This window comes from Oncorhynchus nerka, linkage group LG24, assembly GCF_034236695.1.
Source record: "Oncorhynchus nerka isolate Pitt River linkage group LG24, Oner_Uvic_2.0, whole genome shotgun sequence".
NCBI classification, from domain to species: Eukaryota; Metazoa; Chordata; class Actinopteri; order Salmoniformes; family Salmonidae; genus Oncorhynchus; species Oncorhynchus nerka.
Window position 1 is genome coordinate 41,752,457 of NC_088419.1, and position 25,763 is coordinate 41,778,219.

Sequence of the window (25,763 nt, forward strand, 5' to 3'; positions counted from 1 at the left end):
TTCTTGGGAACAGGAACAATGGTGGCCCTCTTGAAGCATGTGGGAACAACAGACTGGGATAGGGATTGATTGAATATGTCCGTAAACACACCAGCCAGCTGGTCTGTCTGCGCATGCTCTGAGGGCGCGGCTGGGGATGCCCTCTGGACCTGCAGCCTTGCGAGGGTTGACACGTTTAAATGTTTTCCTCACGTCGGCTGCAGTGAAGGAGAGTCCGCATGTGTTAGTTGCGGGCCGTGTCAGTGGCACCGTATTGTCCTCAAAGCGGGCAAAAAAGTTATTTAGTCTGCCTGGGAGCAAGACATCCTTTTCCGTGACGGGGCTGGTTTTCTTTTTGTAATCCGTGATTGACTGTAGACCCTGCCACATACCTCTTGTGTCTGAGCCGTTGAATTGAGATTATACTTTGTCTCTATACTGACGCTTAGCTTGTTTGATTGCCTTGCGGAGGGAATAGTTACACTGTTTGTATTCGGTCATGTTTCCAGTCACCTTGCCCTGATTAAAAGCAGTGGTTCGCGCTTTCAGTTTCACACGAATGCTGCCATCAATCCACGGTTTCTGGTTTGGGAATGTTTTAATCGTTGCTATGGGAACGACATCTTCAACACACGTTCTAATGAACTCGCTCACCGAATCAGCGTATTCGTCAATGTTGTTGTCTGACGCAATACGGAACATATCCCAGTCCACGTGATGGAAGCAGTCTTGGAGTGTGGAATCAGATTGGTCGGACCAGCGTTGAACAGACCTCAGCGCGGGAGCTTCTTGTTTTAGTTTCTGTCTGTAGGCAGGGGTCAGCTTTTCCGAAAGGAGAGCGGGGCAGGGCCTTATATGCGTCGCGGAAGTTGGAATAGCAATGATCCAAGGTTTTTCCAGCCCTGGTTGCACAATCGATATGCTGATAAAATTTAGGGAGTCTTGTTTTCAGATTAGCCTTGTTAAAATCCCCAGCTACAATGAATGCAGCCTCCGGATATATGGATTCCAGTTTGCAAAGAGTCAAATAAAGTTTGTTCAGAGCCATCGATGTGTCTGCTTGGGGGGGAATATATACGGCTGTGATTATAATCGAAGAGAATTCCCTTGGTAGATAATGCGGTCGACATTTGATTGTGAGGAATTCTAAATCAGGTGAACAGAAGGACTTGAGTTCATGTATGTTGTTGTGGCAACACCACGTCACGTTAACCATGAAGCATACGCCCCCGCCCCTCTTCTTACCAGAAATATGTTTGTTTCTGTCGGCGCAATGCGTGGAGAAACCAGCTGGCTGCACCGACTCCGATAGCGTCTCTCCAGTGAGCCATGTTTCCGTGAAGCAAAGAACGTTACAGTCTCTGATGTCCCTCTGGAATGCTACCCGTGCTCAAGAGACTGGACATTGGCAAGGAGAATGCTAGGAAGTGGTGCACGATGTGCCCGTCTCCGGAGTCTGACCAGAAGACCGCTTCGTTTTCCCCTTTTACGAAGTCGTTTTTTGGGGTCGCCGTCTGGGATCCATTCCGTTGTCCTGGGTGAAAGGCAGAACACAGGATCCGCTTTGCGAAAGTCATATTCTTGGTCGTACTGATGGTGAGTTGACGCTGCTCTTATGTTCAGTAGTTCTTCTCGAATGTATGTAATGAAACCTAAGATGACCTGGGGTACCAATGTAAGAAATAACACGTAAAAAAACAAAAAACTGCATAGTTTCCTAGGAACGCGAAGCGAGGCGGCCATCTCTGTCGGCGCCGGAAGTCGACTCCGTGCGCGCGAGACAAATTTAGGTGCGCAAGACAAATTTACCAGCAATGTAGCATACGTATTGATGAATCGTTGTGACATATGAAATACAAGTGATAGTGTAATCAATGTGTAATAACTATGTAAAAAATGTATGAACGAAACAACACAGCAAGTAAGTGAAAGAAATAGGTTTTGATGATGTTTTACTGGTAATGGGGACATATGTAAATGCCAACAAAATTACTTTTTGGTCAGTATGGTGTGTGTGTAACCTTTATTTAACTACCGTAGTCAAGTCAGTTAAGAAAAAATTATTATTTACAATGACTGCCTACCCCGGCCAAACCCGGACGACGCTGGGCCAATTGTGCACCGCCCTATGGGACTCCCAATCACGGCCGGATGTGATACAGCTTGGATTCAAACCAGGGACTGTAGTGACGCCTCTTGCACTGAGATGCAGTGCCTCAGACCGCTGCCTCCATGTGTGTGTGTAACTGTACTAGAATGCTTAAGGCCGCTAAAATTTTAAATATCGGTTATCGGTATCGTGTTTTTTGGCAAGGAAAAGATTGGATATAGGTATTGGCCGAAAATGTAATATTGGTGCGTCACTATTAATTACTTCTGTCAAACAGGTAGGCCTACCTCTTATTTTTTTAATTAGGAAGAAATAGGCTACAACACAAAGCCCTCTTGTTGTTTGTAGTGTAATTCAAATGATGCCTACTCAAATTTGTCTACTTTCTGCACCATGAACTGTCCATTTACGATTGATTGTGCCTTGGTTGCTGCTTCAAGTTTCAGCACCACAATGTACATGTAAGTTACTCAAATCTGGCTTAGGTGAGGTCAACATCTCTGATAAATAGGCTTACATCATGGGCAAGAATCATATCGTTTTTAATCAAATGTATTATTGTATTATAGTAGTAGAAAGCTATCAAAGTTGACTCCGGTCCTCCTTCTCATCATCATCGAGCTCTCCTTCTCAAACCGAACAGAACACCAACAATTATTTTCGGGGTAAGCCTTTAACTCTCCTCCTAAACTGCCACCATAGGCCTACACAGCACAGCCATTGGTTAGGCAGTGCACAAAATAGTTTTTGATCAACAAGAGCAGAGCAGGGCTTAGGGTTGGAATATCCACTGCAGTGTGTAATGCAGTCTAGTTTTATTTACAGCGTCCCAGCAGCTGCAGTACTTAAAAAATATAACTTTTCTCTATGCTTCTCCGAGCATGCACTTCATATCCGTTAGGCTATGGATCATTTAATTGAGACCACACTAAATAGCCTATAGGCTCATTTTATATTGCGCTCGCAGGGGAGAATCAGAATGAGGGGTGGAACCGGGCTCACATCTATATATAGCCCAACCTTTTCCTGCAGTTGGCTAAATCAGGGTCAAACAGGGTCTTTCTTTGTAGTCTTAAACAAATCGACTTTGAAACGAAAGTATACACCTCACACACATGGTTGAGGGCTTCAAAAAAGAAGACACCTGTACCATGTCAGATATAGAGTTGAAGTGTATTACATTTTGAGTTTGCATCCCAATATTACGCTTTATCACAAAAGACTGGAAAATAGCAAAACCGTTTGACATGGAAACACTGGATTTTTGGCAGCTTTTTGAAGTAATGTTTATTTATTACGAAAAATACTGAGATATATTGACATTTCATCAATTACAAATTGCATGACCCTCCCCTGGACTAGATTTTTTTTTAAACTAAACCTTCTTCTTGACTGAAATTGAAAAAGCAAAACCCTCCCCCATTTTCCTCCAGGTACCCATCGTGTAAGTTTCGATCCATCCCTAAGGTCCTTGGACTAAGGACTAATGTTAGGCTCCTGTAATGTCACTAACGGTGAGAATAATATCATCCTTTCTATAATTCTATATCACCTTTACAGAACAACTTTAGTTGAATGTTTTTGCCTATTTAATATAATGGCATAAGAGACACTAACTGAACTCTTAAACATACAAACATGTGTCAGATACAGTAGTTGTTTGCTGCTCCAAATGATCAGGATGGTGATTCTACAGTACCACGGTATTGGATGCTTTCTTTTATATAGCAGAGATCTTTATTTAAGACAACTACTACCACTACGATTTGCTCAGCAGTCCATAGTCTCTTTTTTTATTGTTTATTTGGGATTATTTTGGGGGTTCTTTCTTTTTTGTCTTGATAAAAAAATATAAAAAAGTTTTACCTTTAATTAGCCAGATAAAATATTGGGGACACATCCTCTTATCTCTTAGCTATTTGGAATACAATATACCTCTGAGGATATATTGAGGTGGTATTGGATCAGCAACAAGAGGATAAACAAAGATGGCTACACTTATAGATGAGGTGGTGGTTACTTCCCTCCCCCCTGGGCCCAATTACTTCTGTTTATCGCCTGGAGATTCTGTTTCCTTCATAGAATGCATGAGGTCAGCAGTTTTAATCTGGATACAGTCTGTGCGTGTCCTGTTTTTGGCTATGACCAAATAAGGACAGTTAGGCCTATTTTCATTTCAGTACATACATTGTACTCTCAATTACATTTACTAAATTGTTCAATCAGATTATGGCTTGAAAATAATTGGCAAATAGGCCAACACTGATTTTTTTTATATGAATTTATAAGAAATGTTTTATTCTAGCGTGCAAAGAGGACTCACATACTGATGTTTCAGTATTATTATTTTTGAAAGAGATTGCACTTCCCATGGTATTTTCAAATATTAGAAATGGTAACTTAAAAAAACATATATTTTTTTAAAGAAACAAATAATTAGAACAGAGAATTGGACCTAAACGAAATAAAGACTTATACTTGACTTATAACTAGTAAGGTAAAGTAGGCCCCTCTAGCACAAACTGCTACATGCCACAAATCATCTATAACATTTAAACGTTTTTCTCATATTTTTTTCTGCAAAATAGTACTGTGTTTGCAATTCAGCAGAAGCTTGAGAAAGAAGCTTTACCACTCTTTTTGTGCTGAAGTCGACACAAAACATTGTTATGCATGCAGACTTAGCTACCTGTTGAGGCCCCTGGATGCCATTGTGGGTCAGTTCAGGTCAGTTGAAGCCCAACGGAAACAAGTGTAGCACAACTGGGGCCCTGCGGCGATCCATATATTGCTGGTCTAGAGTATATTCTAAAATGTGTTGCAGGCCTGTTTTCTTTATTGTGACAGACTGTTGTCTTCTTCCATTATTGATTATCACTACAGGGTATTCCTTTTATTTATTAAAAAAATCGAATTTGAGAGGAATGTTGTAGGCCAATGGCCAATGGGCCAAAATATCACACACATACAGTGCCAGTCAAAAGTTTGGACACACCTAATCATTATAGTTTTTTTTCCTACATTGTAGAATAATAGTGAAGACATCAACACTATGAAATAACACTTATGGAATCATGTAGTGTTAAACAAATAAAAATGCATATTTGAGATCCTTCAATGAAGTCACCCTTTGCCTTGATGACCACTTTGCACACTCCTGGCATTCTCTTAACCAGCTTCACCTGGAATGCTTTTCCAAATTATTGGCTATTATTATATTATTATTTGTGCCCTGGTCCTATAAGAGCTCTTTGTCACTTCTCACGAGCCGGGTTGTGACAAAAACTCACACTCATTCTTATGTTTAAGAAATGTCTTATAGTGTGTGTGTGGCAGGCTTACAATGATGGAAGAAAGAAAAACATTTGAGAGTGCGCTGACCCTGGTGCTAGAGGGGGTAAGCAGCTGGAGGTTGACATTTTGAAGTACGGGACTATAAAAAGTTTGGGAACCACTGTGAAATAAATGTTACATAGCCTAATACAAAATATGGTATTGTCAGCTGTTTCTCGCTTGTGTGTGTGTGTGGGGGGGGCAATGAGTATCAAATTTAGTCCAGATAGAAAATTAATTGCTATTTTTATTTGAGGCTTATACTATACGTTTCTTAATGGTTATGTTGTTATCAATGTGTGTGCTGGCTGGTGTACTGATATAAGTGTGATGTATGCATGAGGCATCCTGGCAACTTTGAGAAAAAACACTTGGAATTGTCCCTGTTGAAATTCGAGTCTCATCGCTACAACTCCTGTACAGACTCGGGAGAGGCGACGGCCGAAAGCCGTGCATCCTCCGAAACACAACCCAACCAAGCTGCACTGCTTCTTGACGCAATGCTCACTTAACCAGGAAGCCAGCCGCATCAACGTGTCAGAGGAAACATCGTACACCTGCCGACGGGTCAGCGTGCACTGCGCCCGGCCCGCCACAGGAGTCGCTTGTGCGCGATGGGACAAGGACATCCGTGCCGGCCAAACCCTCCCCTAACCCGGCCGACGCTTGGCCAATTGTACGCTGCCCCATGGGTCTCCCGGCGCGGCCGGCTGCAAAAGAGCCTGGACTCGAACCCATAATCTCAAATGGCAGCATAGGATCTCACTCTCCATTGAATACAGGCGGTGGTTGACGGTCAACACCCCTCATGGAATATTTTTTTAAAGTAATGAGATTTAGACCCCATCCACAAATCCAAAAAGAGAACTAGGCGGGAGATTGACAGCCCGCCGTTCTGCGCTGCGGACAACAAATCCCATTCCAACCGCGGGGACACAAGCATCTCGTCATTATATCCAGTATTTCTGACACGGAGAGAGCCTTTCCAAGATGTATCCAAGTTCATGCAGTTCCATCCACAGACAAGTGAGAGGCGCTGTAGGGCTCCGTAGAAAGTAAAAGGGGAGGAGCGGTATCGGAGAGTAAAGTAGCCACACCGTCTGTCTGTATGATTGTGTGACCAGGCATGCGCTCGCATCTGAGAACCAACCGACGCTGAGCAGGGAGCGGATGAAGAAGCGTTTGGTGGCATCTGCGAACTCCCGACCACTCCGCTTACTATTGGCAACGGAAAGACGGTAGCCTCGACAGATACAGCGGACACCTGACACTCAGCAACAGAAGGCCAACATAATACATTTAGCTGTAAAAAGCAACAACAGTCTTTGCTGGATAAATACAGCATTCACACATAAGGACGAACGCCGGTGCTGAAGCTCAGCTGCGACTAGGGAGGTAAGGAGAAACTGCGTGTCAGCGCACGAAAAACTACTTTATGCATTTTTTATGTGCTCCATGTCAGCTTAAATTTACGCGAGGACCTCTCATTATGAGTATCCCGTGCTTTGCCTGAATGTGTGTCAGAAGCAGCTTTGCCTGAATGTGTGTCAGAAGCAGGAGTCAGGTTCATCTGTATCACCCCTTGCTGAGCACCATAATAACCAAATGGGTGTGCGGCTCCCATGTTGTGCGCAAGCGCCCCTACTAGGTGAAAATAACATTAATATTCGCGCTAAACTTATAGGGTCCGTGAAAACGCGTATCAGTCTAATGATCCAATACACTCGTTCAAATTGAATAATATTAGTTTCTAATTTCTCAAGTGATTTTTTTTCTTCTTTCATGATCCACTCTTTAAATTGAATAATAGAAGACTGTTTTTAGATTTGGAATGTCCAAATGTTCTACCCTATTCATTTTAGATTTATTGGTTTGAATTATTGGTGTGGCTGGGAAAACGGGATGATTTTTAAATCTGTGCTTCAAGTGGACGCTACCACTTCAGAGCGGGGAGATTAGCTTTGCCTACACTATACAATAAAGTGGCACATGAATGTTTGCATAGCCACAGGGTTTGGGTAAAAGCCCCATATGAGACAGACATTTTACGGTCCATTATTATAACCTATTACAGATATAGACACTAGCCTCTACACCAGGGACCATCAACTAGATTCAGCCTGCAGGCTGTTTTTCTTAAAATTGTAAAATTATTTATAAATATTTCTTCAGAGGAGGGGCAGGGGACCGGAACATAATTTGTAAACTGCAAATTGACCGCAAGAAGCCCAAACAGAGAGTATTTGACTACAACATAATCATGTCAAACCTTATTTGTTAAATCTGAGATATTGAGAGAGAGAGTGTGTGTGTGTGTGTGTGGGGGGGGGGGGGATAACCTATGCATCCTTCATTCCTCCCATTCTTGGAGACCTCGCCGATAGGTGAAAGAAGATTTTACGCTAGGCTAACAACCAAGTCATGTCAGATCGGTGATTATTTCTATACCCTATGATCATTGATCTAATATAGCCTATATATTTAGATCAATGATTATTTCAAGAAAGGGATCATTCAAACATGAATATATTCAAACAGCGCCTATATGCTGCTTTGCGGGAGTGGTCCTGGAGTTGCCTCTCCACCCACAGACACGTTTGCACGAAATCCTTGCTTCACTCCTCCCACAAGCCGTTGGATAGACCTATAGGCCTACAATATAATGCCAGTAGGCTGTAGTCTAATTTACTTTCACTTGACCACTGTAACCTACTGTTAGCCTACAGGTTATGGGTACTCAATCGAGTGGGCCGATGTCAGTTTATGGGCACATATGCACTCATACTGTAGCTCCAGGTCTCCAGGATCCCAAGATAATTAATTAGCCTACAGTCATTAGGAGGATGATTGCCATAAGCGGGAAATACTGTTAGAAAAGCACCATCGTTAGTAAAGTTGTCCGTGACTTAAAGATAAACAAATAAATGTGCCACTGTCCAAGTGTTTATTAAGATACGATGTGGTGGGTATTAAGGTACGATGCGGAGCGGGACACTTCCATGGCCAACATCACATTGGTAAAGCCGGCAGGTACTGTAGTGTGAATCAAGCCTAGGATTAAAGGGCTTTGGTAGCAGGCATCTGTAGTCGAAGATGTGAGACAATGCATTTGTCTCCGAGCTGGGCTCATTTTAACAGGGGCTTCTCACCTCAGCTTTATATTAGGCAGGAATGTCACTGTATAGTTACAATTACTAGTCTTTGTGAAGGGATAAGGCTGTGGTGGTGGCAAAGTAAGGGAGTATGTGCTTGTGTGTGTGTGCCTGTGTTAGCATGTGTGCTGTTGTTGGAGTCTTATAAGGTTGCTACAGTAAGAGCATAATTGAGTGCGTCTTTGCCTCCGCAGTGATAAACATGCAGACCATGCATCACCATCAGGGAATTATTAAAGTGTGCAGTGAGGAAGGATTAGTTTAGATGTATGATCTCTGAGGCAGAGAACTCAGCTCTGTGTTAGTTAGCTCTGTCTGTGGCAGAGCTGGTCTGGGTGAACTTCTGTAGGATCTCGAATGAAGCAAACGGAGGCAGGCAATCAATGTATATGTTTTTTGGAGTTTGTTACACTCTAATAGACTTGGGGCCTATTGCAAAACCCAACTGCCAGCCTAACACGGAACCCAAACCGGCTTCGCGCGTGCGCCATCGTGCTTAAATTTATTTTGTCCCCCCCACACCATACTCAACTGGTCTAAAGAAGGCCAGTTTTATTGCTTCTTTAATGATCACGACACACAGGTTAAAATATCAAAACAAACTCTGAACCAATTATTAATTTGGGGACAGGCCGAAAAGCATTAAACATTTATAGCAATTTAGCTTGTTAGCTTGAACTTGCTACCCAATTTGTCCTGGGATATAAACATTGAGTTGTTATTTTACCTGAAATGCTGAGCAAGAGGACAAACACCAGTCTCAACTTCAACAGTGAAGAGGCGACTCTGGGATGCTGGCCTTCTAGGCAGAGTTGCAAAGAAAAAGCCATATCTCAGACTAGCCAATAAAAAGAAAAGGTTAAGATGGGCAAAATAACACAGACACTAGACAGGGGAACTCTGCTTGAAGGCCAGCATCCTGGAGTCACCTCTTCACTCTTGACATTGAGACTGGTGTTTTGCGGGTACTATTTAATGAATCTGCCAGTTGAGGACTTGTGAGGTGTCTTTTTCTCAAACTAGACACTCATGTATTTGTCCTCTTGCTCAGTTGTGCACCGGGGCCTCCCACTCCTCTTTCTATTCTGGTTAGAGACAGTTTGTGCTGTTTTGCGAAGGGAGTACACAGCGTTGTACGAGATCTTCATTGGCAATTATTGCAATTGGCAATTTCTCGCATGGAATAGCCTTCATTTCTCAGAACAAGAATAGACCAACGAGTTTCAGAAGAAAGGGGTTTGTTTCTGGCCATTTTGAGCCTGTAATCGAACCCACATGATGATGCTCTAGATACTCAACTGGTCTAAAGAAGGCCAGTTTTATTGCTTCTTTAATGAGGACAACAGTTTTCAGCTATGCTAACATAATTGCAAAAGGGTTTTCTAATAATCAATTAGCCTTTTTTAAATGATAAACTTGGATTAGCTAACAAGACGTGCCATTGGAACACAGGAGTGATGGTTGCTGATAATGGGCCTCTACGCCTATGTAGATATTCCATTAAAAATCAGCCGTTTCCAGCTACAATAGTCATTTACAACATTAACAATGTCTACACTGTATTTCTGATCAATTTGATGTTATTTTAATGGACAACAAAATGTGCTTTCTTTCAAAAACAAGGACATTTCTAAGTGACCCCAAACTTTTGAACGGTAGTGTATTTTTTTTGCGTGGTTATTATTACTATTATTATTGAATTTGTTTTACCTTTATTTAACTAGACAAGTCTGTTAAGAACAAATTCTTATCTATTCACATATCATCTTTGTCAAATGAAAATGTAGTATAATAAAGTCATTTCAAATGCCACACGTTATTTTTCCATTTTAATATGAAACGTTTGAACGAAGTATAGGCCTATTACTCTTATATTATTAAGTATTTTACATTCTTCAATCTTACGGATTACGATGCTTTAATTGGGGACGGAAATAGAGAACCTAGACAACGAAAGTTGCAGCTGTCTGGTGTCAACATAAGATCTAAATCACTCGTTTATTCTGGTGGGTTTTTAATTTCAGAAGTTGACATGCTTTTCAAGAAGAACGATTTCCCTAATAATCATCAGAAATCAGGCCACCTGAGGGAGGGGAGGGGGGGAATTCAGAAAATCGCTAATCAAAATAAACATTCTACCACGGTGACCAGGGAAGCCCATTTCATTCTGAGTTCGGATTTATCTCTACGATGCATACTTTCAGGTTTTCCGAACAACACTGCAGGTGCTAGCACATGCGCAAATCAAACACACTGCTGGAACTCCCATTTTAAGGTGTTTACATGTCCTGATAATTCAAAAAATTGGTCAGAAATCAAGTTTGATTACGACCGTATGCCGATTTTTAAGTTGAGCAGAGTAAGGTGTTCACATGACTAATGCCATACTCGGCCTACTGCCATAATCAGTTGCGTGTAAATAAAAAAATAAAAAATAGTCGTTGGTTATAAACATTGATTTTGAAATAGCAGGACTAGAAGAATCCTGCCCCTTGTCAGTGTCCTGAATCCTGCCCCTTGTCAGTGTCCTGAATCCTGCCCCTTGTCAGTGTCCTGAATCCTGCCCCTTGTCAGTGTCCTGAATTCTGATCCCCTCTGTCTTTTTTTTATATTAATACTTTTTTTGTGTGTCTTTGCCCTGCGGCAGTGAGAAGAATACACCGTGCTGTTTTAGGACTGTGTGTAGTCCAATAGCCATGCCAGGTTTAGGCTGTATGGTCTTACAAACCAAGAACATGCTAATTCTGTACCAACACCGTCAGATAAACATGTTGAGGAAGCTCCGAGGCTTTATATGGCTGCCAGTGCTTAAACGAGAGGGTACGGACAGATGTTAGAACAACGGGTTACAAAAGGCCAAATGGGACTTCAATCTTTCTCTCTCTAAAATAGATGTATTTTAGAGGCTCCGTTTCGGAATGTTTTTATCCCCAGATCTCTCGCATTCATTCCTCATCTCCCTCATTCAGCTCTGGTGATATTCCCTGTGGATCAGTATGCAGAATATTCAGGTAGGGATGGAGGCTATTGTAAAAGGGTAATATACTTGCTAATGTAGATGGGGTGAACGGCCACAAGCTAGCTGTTTCCCAAGCCTCTTTAGGGACCAGTGAACTATGAAAGGCAGTCTTCAGCTGCTCTCTCCTACACAGGAGCTCCGGGGGTTGTGGCTGTGGTATCATAGCGCTAAAAGCCTGCTGTTTGACTGCACCGAGACTAGAATGGTCTCATAGCGACACACAACTCTGAACGCCCAACAACTACACAGACTGAGTCAGAAGTGCTTGCTCTGCTGCAAGGATGCAGCCCATGCTGTTTTTTTGCCTATACAAAAAGTGGCAGCACTTACGTGAATTTCAGTGCCTCGATCTCTAGGAAGGTTTAGTTTATTAGGATCCCCAATAGCTACGTGGACATGCAGCTGCTACTCTTCCTGGGGTCCACATAAAACATACAAAGTACAGAACAGTTATAGACAAGAACAACAGAATATTACATTAAATTCAAAATAAATTAGTTATATATTGGGAAGACATCAAGAGAACAAAAATACTATTTACACACTACTCGTTCTAAAATGAGTTATTTAGAAAGAGGGAAGGTGCTGTGATATAGGATGTATATATTTTTTTTAAGCAAAACTTGATTTTTGCCTGAGTAACCTGGTGGCAGAGCATTCCACGATGACATGGCTCGATACATAACTGAGCAACGGATTAAATCTGCCTTTGCTTTGGGTAGAAAAATCCAAAGTGACGCGCGTGTCCGGTTGGGGTAAAGTATGCCTGTTTTTGAAGTGTATGCAAATAGATTTGATTTATACAAGTGGTTAGGCATTTTCAATAGACAGATGTTTCTTAAAAAGACTAGAAAAGAAGTAGTCAATTCCTCCTCAACCATGAAAGACCATGTTAGTAGTTCTGTGTGTGCAGTTAAGGGCAAGGCATGGTTCTTTTGTTTTGAGGCAGCTGCAGCTTTGCTAGGTCTTTCTTTGCTGCACCATATTACCGGCTACAAACAATATGGGCTAACTCCACTGTACTAAACTCATACATTTAGATTTTGGGGTGGTATTTTAGGGGTTATATTCAACTGGCAATTCGTTAGGCTACATAACATGGTAACGTAAAGAGGGTTTGCGTTCATGTGCGGCTAAATCAAGCCCATCAGTTTCGAATGATATGAAGTGACAGAGGAAATATTCTATTTATTCAACATAAAAATACAAATAAATCACATTTGGACCTTTAAAAAAAAAAAGAAAAGTATATTAATATACTCAGTCGGAAGCTGATGGCCTAGAATGGATTTATCCTATTTTCAGCGATTCTATGATTTATATGATAGGGACAATGCAATGGATGCTAAGCAAAACAGTTGATTTTTTTATCCATACAGGTTCTAGCCAGCCTCGACACGTTTTTAAAGTTTTGCCTTGGTGTGTGCCATTGTCAGAAAGGTATTGTCACTGTGGGCTATTTCATATAACTATCATGGGTTGTGTGGTATCCTCTCCAGAAACTAGTACCAATCCTACCTTTTCCATCAATATGCTGCGCTTTCATTAGCATCTGAGCTAATAGGCTGGCACCCCGAGGGCCAGGGCCAAAGGCGACACTGATTAGACTATCAACCAATTCCAAACCAACCCCTGGCTCCCGCCAAGCCTCTTCACGTTTTGTATATAGATTTGAAAGGATGTGATTGGTGTTATCTAAGTAATATGGCAAACATTTGGAGAACATCAGAGGGCAAGGTGAAGCTTCAAGCAATTATTGCTGAATCCAATCCAAACCTTTCTATTCAGTCATAATCCACAAATAGTATGGCAACGATAGTCAGAGCAGTTGGCTAAAGCGCATAGGCCAACAGATCTGGGACCAGGCTAATGCAGTCATTTGGCTAATCCAAACCTTTCAGACCTCCATTAGGAGCCTAGAGGCGAGGGGCTAGGGGGTGGGGAACTAAGGGTTTGGTCTGGAACTGGGCCTGTATAAGCAGTCCCCTCCAGGCGGTGTCCAGTTTAAGCGGGGGCAGCCTAAACCCGTTAACTTCACATGATGACACGGCAGACTAGCTTCACACAGGAGGGAGATCTGGGGGCCTGGGACACTGTCTGGTGGCCATGGAAAATCAGAAATCTACCGTTACCTCCTAGCTCCTCCTGGCAAGCCTTTGTTTGTGTATAAAGACCAGTAGCATTTGCCGGCCCCAAAAAAACGTAGTACCTCTGAACAGAGTGCCGGCTGTTATTTGCAAACCGAGTGCAAATGGATTCTACACATCGAAACGGGGGAAAATGTCCGCAGTCAGACGCCTACTGGCGGGTGGTCCCCAAAACACACCGCGGCGAACGAACGGCAGACGAATGTCAGACCTTAACTCGTGGAATGTGTTTTCTCCTTTTAAAACCACAGTCTGAAAGATTTCCACAGTGATTTACAACTACTGCATTTGACTTATAAATACCTTCTTTTTTTAGGGGATTTAGTACAACTGTCTTACCTTATTGTAGAAATCAAGAAATTGCCATGTAAAAATGACTCGATTGTAAAAAATGATCTTGGTGGTCTATAAGTGTGGCTTTCAGCTGTCTTGCTGTGTCGATTGCTGTTAGCCTGTGACTGTGACAGTGCTGCTCCCCTGGTATCTATCTCTTTTATAGAACACACCTCTTTAATAAGGTGCATTTTATTAGGTTGTCGCTGCTTCTGAATAAACATCGTCCATAATAAAATATCAAAATATATTCCTGGGTAATGTGTGCCCTGTGTTTTAGTTTTAAGAGAGCGGAGAAGATGTCAGATGTTGTTGGCTGGCCCTTACGAGGGGTGTGGCAGTGTTCTGTAATAATTGATCTAAAATTGAATAATTTAATCTGCCTTCAGGAGGTGCTGTGTGAGAGAGAATGGAGAGAGGCCTAGCAAATCAATCCTGAGGTAGAGTGTCATTCTCATACCAGCCTCCTCTCCTTCCTGCAGGCAGACCTGACCTGATATTACCCCGGTCGCCACCATCACACATCCTTACCAGTCCCCGGGAACAAGTCATTGGAACTTATTTCAATCCAAATTCGCACTCCCCAGACTCATTAATCGTCCCTCCATGAATAGACAGTACTTGAGGCGAGTGTTCAGATGACTAGACAGTACTTGAGGCTATACAGTATCATTGCCTACTTGTGCGATCATGACAGTCCCATTTGACTGTGATTTCCTTTACTAGAAGAATAGTTGATTGGTTTAGTAGGACAGACAGTTGATAGGTTAGTTGGGTTATATGGTCCACACAAACATAATGTCATTGAGTAAACAAACCACGAGCTAGTGTGAAAAGATTTCAACCAATGAGGTGAGGGTTAAGGCGGGATAAATAAGAATAGGCTTGGAGCATTGCATGAAATATTTCAACTTTGTGACTGCAATGGCAGCATACAGTAAATTACACATTGAATAAAAAATATAAATGCAACAATTTCAAAGATTTTGCTGAATTACAGTTCATATATGGAAATCAGTGAGAAGGAAGGTTAAAGTACACTGAACAAAAATATAAACTCGACATGTAAAATGTTGGTTTCATAAGCTGAAATAAGATGCCAGAAATGTTCCATATGCACAAAAAGCTTATTTCTCACAAATTTTGTGCACAATTTTGTTTATATCCCTGTTAGTGAGCATTTCTCCTTTGCCAAGATAATCCATCCACCTGGCAGTTGTGGCCTCTCAATCCTATATCATCAAACAGCATGATCATTACACATGTGGACCTCATAATGGGAACAATAAAAGGCCACTCTAAATGTAGCATTTTTGTCACACAACACAATGCTAGAGATGTCTCAAGTTTTGAAGGAGGGTGCAATTGGCATTTGCACCAGAGCGGTTGCCAAAGAATTTGTACATTTTTCTACCAGAAGTGGCCTCACAACCGCAGACAACGTCTAACCACGCCAGCCCAGGACCTCCACATCAGGCTTCTTCGTCTGTGGGATCATCTGAGACCAGCCAACAGGACAGCTGATGAAACTGCGTGCTGCTTGTCCTCACCAGGCTCTTAACCTGACTGCAGTTCGGCGTCGTAAACGACTTCTGGGAGCAAATGCTTACCTTCGCTGGCCACTGGCACGTTGGAGAAGTGTGTTCTTCACAGATGAATCCCAGTTTCAACTGTACCGGGCAGATGGCAGACAGCGTGCATGGTGTCATGTGTGCGAGTGGTTTGCTAACGTCGACGTTGTGAACAGAGTGCCCCATGCTGGGGTTATTGTGTGGGCAGGCATAAGCTACGGACAACGAACACAATTGCATTTTATTGATGGCAATTTGAATGCACAGAGATACCGTGACGATCCTGAGGCCCATTGTCGTGCCATTCATCCTCCGCCATCACCTCATGTTTCAGCATGATAATGCATGGCCCCATGGCCTCCCAGTTCTTCCATGGCCTGCATAGTCATCGGACATGACACCCATTTAAGCATTATTGGGATGCTCTGGATCGACATTCAATGTAAATGGAATGAGGGGGCTCATAGATGGGTGTCAGTAAGAGCTGGGAGAGGTGACATTAACTGTAGAGAAAGAAGAGGGACAGGAGGGTTTTCACACTCTTGCTTTTACCAGCGGCAGGAAGCCTAGTGGTTAGAGCGTTGGGCCAGTACCCGAAAGGTTGCTGGATCGAATCCCCGAGCTGAAGATAAAAATCTGTCGTTCTGCCCCTGAACAAGGCAGTTAACACACTGCACCCCATAGGCCGTCATTGTAAATAAGAATTCGTTCTTAAATGACTTGCCTAGTTAAATTAAGCTCAAATAAAAAAAACACATGACAGAAGGAGAATGAAAATGGTTATGAACATTATGCCAGTGGAAGGAAGGACAGTATAGCAGGTGTCCCAACTGTGGTTTGTGACTACTAAGAATTCCCATTGTAGCCAATTCGGTTGCAATCTTTCCGTTACTGATTTTTAATCACTTAATAAATCATAAACCAAATTGTTATCAGTAAAAACACTTGGTAGGTATGTGTTTTACTTGTTACGTCTGTGAAATTAAGGGAGACATTTTTCAAAACATCTTAAAGAAATGCAGGTTTTTGGTGACGAGACAGTAGGCAATATTCCTTAAACTTACAGAAGGCAAATAATTTCTGTAAAACTGAATATACAGTGCATTCGTAAGGTATTCAAACCCCTTCACCTTTTTCACATTTTGTTACGTTACAGCCTTATTCTAAAATGGATTAAATAAATAAAAATCCTCATCCATCTACAAACACCCCATAATGACAAAGCAAAAATAGGTTTTTAGAAATGTTTGCACATTTATAAAAAATAAAGATACCTTATTTACATAAGTATTCAGACCCTTCGCTATGAAACTTGAAATTGAGCTCAGGTGCATCCTGGTTCTATTGATCATCCTTGAGATGTTTCTACAACTTGACTGGAGTCCACCTGTGGTAAATTCAATTGATTGGACATGATTTGGAAAGGCACACACTTGTCCCACATTTGACAGTGCATGTCAGAGCAAAATCCAAGCCATGAGGTCAAAGGAATTTTTTGTAGAGCTCCAAGACCGGATTGTGCCGAGGCACAGATCTCTGGGAGGGTACCAAAACATTTCTGCAGCATTGAAGGTTCCCAAGAACACCGTAGCCTCCATCTTTCTTAAATTGGAAGAAGGCTGGAACCACCAAGACTCTTCCTAGAGCTGGCTGCCCGGCCAAACTGAGCAATCAGGGGAGAAGGACATTGGTCAGGGAGGTGACCAAGAACCCGATGGTCACTCTGACAGAGCTCCAGATTTTCTCTGTGGAGATGGAAAAACCTTCCAGAAGAACAACCATCTCTGCAGCACTCCAGCACTCCAGGTGTTTTATGGTAGAGTGGCCAGACAGAAGCCACTCCTCAGTAAAAGGCACATGACAGCCCGCTTGTAGTTTCCAAAGGGCACCTCAAGGACTCTCAGACCATGAGAAACAAGATTCTCTTGTCTGATGAAACCAAGATTGAACTTCTTGGCCTGAATGCCAAGCGTCACATCTGGAGGAAACCTGGCACCATCCCTACGGTGAAGCATGGTGGTGGCAGCATCATCCTGTAGGGATGTTTTTCTGCGGAAGGGACTGGGAGACTAGTCAGGATCGAGGGAAAGATGAATGGAGCAAAGGTCCTTGATGAAATCCTGCTCCAGAGCACTCAATACCCCAGTCTGGTGCAAACATCTCTGGAGAGACTTGAAAATAGCTGTGCAACCTGACAGAGATTGAGAGGATCTGCAGAGAAGAATGGGAGAAACTCCCCAAATACAGGTGTGCCAAGCTTGTAGCGTCATACCCAAGAAGACTCTAGGCTGTAATTGCTGCCAAATGTGCTTCAATAATGTACTGAGTAATGGGTCTGAATACTTATGTAAATGTTATTGTTTTTTTTTAATACATTTGCAACCATTTCTAAACACCTGTTTTTGCTTTGTCATTATGGTAGTAGTGTGTGTAGATTGACGAGGAAAATAAACAATTGAATACATTTGAGAATAAGGCTGTAACTTAACAAAATGTGGAAAAAGTAAAGGGGTCTGCATATCCACATGCACTGTAAATGTTGCTATTAGTTAGCAGGGATCTTTACTTCAATGTTGTTTTTGATGTATTTCCAATACTTTTAAAATACCTTTTTCTGCTAGATGTTTTCTAAGACCCCCTTTTCCATGTGTTTGACCAGTAGTCAAAGCCTTTGCTTATTCCTAAAACTTTTTAGTGGAAAATGTTTGAAACATCTACACTGTGTATGCCTTAACTTAAAAAAAAAAGACTTCCATTTGCCACCAAATGTGATGTGGTCCTACGAATTTCACGCTAGTGCTCATGGGGCTTTTTATGTGGAAATGACAGTCTTCCATTGAACTAAAAACTCTATAAATGGTACATGAATTTGTAACTAGTTTACGGCTAATGGAAGTATACATAACATTTACTTGCAGCAATACCTAATTTCCATACCCATGCGTAGGAGTTGAAAGGTGACTCTTGAGTTAAAAGAGGATACATAAATCATGGATCCATGGGTGGTGATCTGAATATCTAATACTATGTGTTTGCATCATGTTTGTATTGTAGACTATGTACTTTAGCCATGGATTAAAAAGGCATATCAATTGGCCGTAACCAACTGTTATGATGTATGCGTTTTTCATTTAGTGATTTAGGTGCACCGTGTTGTGTGCTACTAATGCTGCTTAGGCAACATCCACTACATAGTGAACAATGACCATGTTCATTAATCTGGCAGTGTATACAGGTGGACAATGTTAGAAAAAAGTATTTCTACTGAACAAAAATATATATATATATATATATATATATATATATATATATATATATATATATAAAAACATGCAACAATTTCAAAGATTTGACTGAGTTGCAGTTCATATGAGGAAATCAGTCAATTGAAATAAATGCATTAGGCCCTAATCTATGGATTTCATGACTGGGAATACAGATAAGCATCTGTTGGTCACAGATGCCTTGAAAAGAATTGGCCTCACAATGGGTTTCATGATCTCATCACAGTATTTCTGTGCTTTCAAATTGCCATCGATACCATAACCCCACCACTACCATCAGGCACTCTGTTCGCAACATTGACATTGGCAAACCTCTTGCCCACACGACGCCAGTGTAGTTTTGACTGAAATGCGTGCATTGCTTCTCAGGTGAGTCCACAGTAGCTGTGTGTCATTGATGCAATTTCCTCCGCTGCACTGATCATAGTGTGTTGCCACATTCGTTTAAAACATGTAGCTGGAAGGATGCACAATTATGAATGTGAAAATGGAACAAATGTCTATTTTATATTAGTCGCTTTGGGATGTTTATTTTTATATTGCTGACATAAAATTGCAGTTTCCAAACATGCCTTCAGAAAGTATTCACACCCCTTGACTTTTTCAAATGTTGTTGTTACAGCCTGAATTCAAAATGGCTTACATTTTTTTTAAAATCATACCTATCTACACACAATACCCCATAATCACAAAGTGTAAACATGTTTTTAGAAATTTTAGCAAATTTATTGAAAATGAAATACAGAAATATCTCATTTCCGTAAATATTTACACCCTTGAGTCGATACATGTTAGAATCCCCTTTGGCATCGATTACAACTGTGTATCTTTCTGGGTAAGTCTCTTAAGGGTTTTGCACACCTGGATTAGCTCTATTCAGTTTATTTTTATTGTAAAAAAAAATGTTATAGTCCTTGCCGATGACAAGCATACCCATAACATGATGCATCCTCCACCGTGCTTGGAACTATGAAGTGGTACTCAGTGTTGTTGGATTTGCCCCAAACACAACACTTTCTATTCAGGACATTTCTTTGACAATTTCTTTTCCAGTTTTACTTCAGAGCCTTATTGCAAACAGGATACATGTTTTGGAATATTTTTATTCTGTACAGGCTTCCTTCTTTTCACTCTGTCATTTAGGTTAATGGTGGTGTTGATCCATCCTCCCCTTTCTTCAATCACATCCATTAAACTCTTAACTGTTTTAAATCACCATTGGCCTCATGGTGAAATCTCTGAGCAGTTTCCTTAAGAAAGACATGTATATTAGTAGTGTCTGGGTGTATTGATACACCATCTTATGTGTAATTGAATAACTTCACCATGCTCAAAGGGACCCTTTGAAACATTGGAAAACCTCCCTGGTCTTTGGTTCAATCTGTGTTTGAAATTCACTGCTTGACTGATTACAGATTATTGTATGTGTTGGGTACAGAGATGAGGTAGTCATTCCAATATCATGATAAACACTATTGCACACAGTGAGTCCATGCAACTAATTATGTGACTTATTTAAGCAAATTTGTACTACTCTAATTTATTTACGCCTGCCATAACAAAGGGGTTGAATACTTATTGACTTAAGACATTTCAGCTTTTTCATTTTTTCTTAATTTGTAAAAATGTCTAAAAACATAATTACACTTTGACATTATAGAGTATTGTATGTAGGCCAGTGACACAACATCTCAATGTAATCCATTTTAAATTCAGGCTGTAACACAACACAATTTGGAAAAAGTTGGGGGGCGGGTGAAATACTTCTGAAGGCACTAACACACGCACTCATGCTCGGACGCAAACGAACACACGGACTTCACCAGGATATGGCTTTCGGGATTTACGCCCCAAATATTTTGTGCTACTGCGATGGTTTAAAAAAACAATTAGGCAATTAAATGCGCGGCTTAGTTCATAGCGCCATGGATGTCCGCCATATTCGCGGTTGCGACAAAACTATTTCTGTTTTCTTCCTACAAATGCTATTATGACCCCATTCCTGAAAGGTAAGACTCATGAATGTCTGTGATGCTCACCAACCGTGTAGGAGACGTTAGAAAGGGACTGACAACCACAATTGAAAGCAATGCAGATCGTCTTTACCTGATGAGTTTCCCCAATGTTTTCCTGAATTTTCTTATACTTTTCTGATTCATTTCTGCCACCTAGGCTACTGATGCAAATACACATTTGGACACCTTTCCCATATGCTGTTCAGACCTTGACATATTTTCTTATTAGCCTTATGAACATAGACACTTGGTGTAGTTTCTGTACTATAATGGTGAAAAAGGCCACTAGGCCTAAATCGTTTTTATAACAATATAGCTAAAACCACTATTGGCTAAACATGAAAAATAAGTGATTTAGATATTGAAACATACTTGTGAAATTATTCACTTGTAATTGTACTCGCTGATTTGATTATTTTAAATATAATTGTAACAGTAGGCCTTTAACCCCATTCCGTGGTTACTGGCCACAATCCATTGATTTAATAATTTGAAGTGTTGATTGTTTGGCCTTAGGAGAGAGTACAGCACATGGAAGAAAACGGGAATGGGTGCTGGAGGTGCTGCAGATATGTTTTAAATACATTTTCCAAATGTATATGATTACTATCTGTAAAGAAATAAATGACATCATAAATACTACACCAGAGAGCATAATGTAGCTACAAAATAGATATGGATTGTGTTTTATCATATGACGAGCGCCTTTAGGCCTCCAGTCGGGAAGCCCGCAATTGGGCAGGACGTGCGGCAAATACCAAACCGTTGATACAGGTTTGACTTCAAAACAGTCGAGAGCAGCTACAAGGCCCTTCCTAATATTTCAAAATACAATCGCAGTAAAAACTGTTTGTATGAGTCCATGCAACTACATTTTCTGGCTATAATTTTCGCCGTATTTTACTATCTGTGGCACCTCTCTTTTCATTGACCTATGCTATTGGTTGCGTTTAAGACACGTTTGTTTTTATTGATCTCGGTAGGATGTGTCAGTACTCTGTCATTTGTGTGGTATTAGAACATATTATTTTAATGTCTCCAGTCATGTAGAATTGCATAAAAGCATTTTAGAAGAGACTTTTGTCAGACCCACAAATACCATGATACATGCATGCAATGCTTTATTAGATGTGTTCCAATGCAAACCCTAACCCCCCCCCCCCACACACACACACACTCTCTACTATTCAAGTGGAACAATAGTTACTTCATCACCCTTCACAAGCCACTGTGTAGCATGATGTTCAGACTTGAAAGGCGGGTAATTGTTGCTTGCATCTGAAGCCAAAGAAATGAACACCGGAAAATCATATCTAGGAAATAGTCACCTCTATGGTACCCTATTAAGGCTAGTGCGACTGCTACGTTTGTGGTGCGCCGTATATACAATGCCATGTAGATGTAACCCCTAGTCAAGTTCTTCAAAGGAAAACCGAAATACCGCATCCATGGAACTGACCCTGGTTTTTATAGAAGTATTCTGAGCGTAGCCAAAGCTATCGCTTGTCGTTTCTCTGCTGCCTATGGCCCTTTGGTGTGCAATGCTATAGCCTTCTGGGTAAGAATCAAGATCCGTTACAATTTATTTGCATTGTCAGCTCTCAAACTTTTCAAGTTCCCTGTTTTGAATTTGAGTGAGTAGGCCTAGGACCTTTTTTTTTAGGTTATTAACAGTTGAAACACTTAAATCAACCCCAGCAGCTTGTCTCAAATGGAGTCAGTGGTGCTGGCCAAGTTAGATTATTAATGGTGAGTCTCCATCTCTCATACTCTAATTGGTCTCTGGTGATTGTGAAGCATTCTGATTAAGAAATGCCATTAAAATTGATGTATTATGCCTGCAAGTCTGTTTCTCAGTCAGATAGCTATTTTAATCAATTGATAATTACACACGATTTATTGCTTGAGTTCCTGTTGACAGCTTCACAATAATTGGTTACATGGCAAGTTTTGTGCTGTGCTGTTTGAATGACATCGGAAATATATATTGTGCAAAAATAAAGTTGGGAGGACGATAACTTGTTACTCATTTATTTTAGAGCAATACATCATGGGTAGTTTTTAGCATTTGTTAACTCAAAGTATGCTCTATATTCTGTATCTAAGTTAAACTTAGGCCTAAATCACATCCATGTGTCCATTATAGCCAGTCTATCCTAGTTGATATGTATCTGTAATGTTCACTCACAATCTGTGAGTATGTTTTTGACTTTATTAATGTCATCCATGGGTGACTTTTCACACAGTGCGTCTTATCCATTAAGGAAATGCTAATGTCTGCTTGGAGCGAGAGGAAGCTCGACGTAAGTGGGCAATTCCATGCAAAAGGACCCATAAGTACCCGATGGGAAGCTCATAGTAGTATGTCAATTTGAATGTCCAAAAATAAACGTCTATATTTATTTGACCATTTCTATGCGAAACATTTGGAGTAAGCAAAGGCTTTGATTTCTGGTCAAACAGATGGAAAAGGGGTCTTGGACAACATCTACCAGAAAGTCTTAAACGCTAATAGAAATGGATCAAACCACCAATAGTGTTGAAGTAAAGACGTCTGCCAACTTACATGTTTCGTTTTAGAGAAATGATTTGCCTTCCTTAAGTTGAATAAACGTTGCCTTGTAATTCCATTACCAAAAACCCACAAATCTTTAAGAAAGGTCACAGAAGTGACACATTCATTTGTATTTGTCACATGTGCAAAATACAAAGGGGTTCGACTACTGTTATATGCTTACTTATGAGCCCTTTCCCAACAATTCTGAGTTTAAAAAACTAAGTAAATAATCATAATTAGCAAATCAGAAGAAAAAAAATAGAAACACAATACAAGGAGTACCGATACTGAGTCAATGTGCAGGGGTACGAGTTAGAGGTAATAATATAATTACGTACACGTAGAAAATGTGAGTCACTGCAAATAGTCCGGGTAGCCATTGGATTAACTGTTCAGAAGTCTTACGGGTTTTATGGAAGCTGTTCAGGAGCCTTTTGGTCCCTGACTCGGCGCACCGCCACCGCTTGCCATACGGTAGCATAGAGAACAGTCTGACTTGGGTAGCTAGAGTCTTTTGACAATTTTTAGGGCCTTCCTCTGACATCGCCTGATATGGAGGTCCTGGAATGCAGGGAGCTCTGCCTCCGTGATGTACTGGGCCGTACACATTACCCTCTGTAGTGCCATGCAGTCGGATGCCAAGCGGATGCCATACCAAGGCCAATTTAAACGGTTTTGATGGTTATTTTCATTTTCATGACCGACTGCATCCATAACCGTCAGTTACACAGTTATTCAATTAATGCCACAGCCCTAAAATGTCATAGCTGACACCCCCTTCTTTCTGCAGACATCCTTGAATCTTAATTCAGAGCAGATATTTAAGTGTTTTGAAAGCATAGTCGCATAAAGAACTGAGGGAGATTTTACTGTAATTCTGTTGCCCAACTTTGCATCTGCACAGTTTTTGTCTATTGCTGGTGGGGTAAGTTTCTCAACCAAGGGAAATCACAATGAAAGTGTGTCTGGACACTTTTATAACATGCCTTTTACAAAAATAGAGACTTAATTTAGAAGAATGACATAATTCAGGATATTGTTATACAGAATGTTCTACTTTTTGATGCATGATGATAATGTGTTAAATCTATTTGCTAAATTGTAATTTTTCACCACTATGGCCTATTTACTGCCTTACCTCCCTCATCTTACTTCATTTGCACACACTGTGTATAGACTTTTTCTACTGTATTATTGACTGTATGTTTGTTTGTGCCATGTGTAACTCTGTGTTGTTGTTTGTGTCGCACTGCTTTGCTTTATCTTGGCCAGGTCGCAGTTGTAAATGAGAACTTGCTCTCAACTGGCCTACCTGGTGAAATAAATGAACATGAATATTAGCAAGATAAAGAGTATTATAATTCAGATAAATTAAACTAGTACTAGTATTTCAAGTGATTAGGTACGATAAGCCTAATGAATAAATCATAAATTAACCAATATTAACCAATATATCACTTAAATACATTTCAAAAGACAGAATGCAATATACAGTGCCTTTGGAAAGTAAATCGTTTTTTCCCTCATCAATCTACACACAACACCCCATAATGACAAAACAAATACAGGTTTTTAGAAATGTTTGTTAATTTATAAAATAAAAAAAACTGAAATATTACATAAATGGGAGTTTCTCCCATTCTCCTCTGCAGATCCTCTCAAGCTCTGTCAGGTTGGATGGGGAGCATTGCTGCACAGCTATTTTCAGGTCTCCCCAGCGAAGTTCGATCAGGTTTATGTCCGGGCCCTGGCTGGTCCACTCAAGGACATTCAGAGACGTGTCCCGAAGCCACTCCTGTGTTGTCTTAGCTGTGTGCTTAGGACCGTTGTCCTGTTGGAAGGTGAATCGTCACCCCAGACTGAGGTATTGAGTGCTCTGGAGCAGGTTTTCATCAAGGATCTCTCTGTACTTTGCTCCGTTCATCTTTTCTTCGATCCTGCCTAGTCTCCCAGTCAATACTGCTGAAAAACATCCCCACAGCATGATTCTGCCACCACCATGCTTCACCGTAGGGATGGTGCCAGGTTTCTTCCAGACGTGACTCTTGGCATTCAGGCCAAAAAGTTAAATCTTGGTTTCATTAGACCAGTGAATCTTGTTTCTCATGGTCTGAGAGTCTTTAGGTGCCTTTTGGCAAACTCCAAGCAGGCTCTCATGTGCCTTTTTACTGAGGAGTGGCTTCCGTCTGGGCCACTACCATAAAGGCCTGATTGGTATAGTGCAGCAGAGATGGTAATCCTTCTGGAAGGTTCTCCCATCCCC

General features: G+C 41.1%; 1 protein-coding gene across 1 annotated transcript in view; it reads left to right on the top strand.

Moving 5' to 3' along the window:
* The first annotated feature begins 6,402 nt into the window (after positions 1–6,402).
* Positions 6,403–25,763, top strand: part of LOC115108006 (kelch-like protein 29) — a 333,260-nt gene continuing 313,899 nt past the window's right edge. The window contains 1 exon segment of the mRNA XM_029631860.2: positions 6,403–6,817. The gene's annotated coding sequence lies outside the window, so the exon portion shown is untranslated.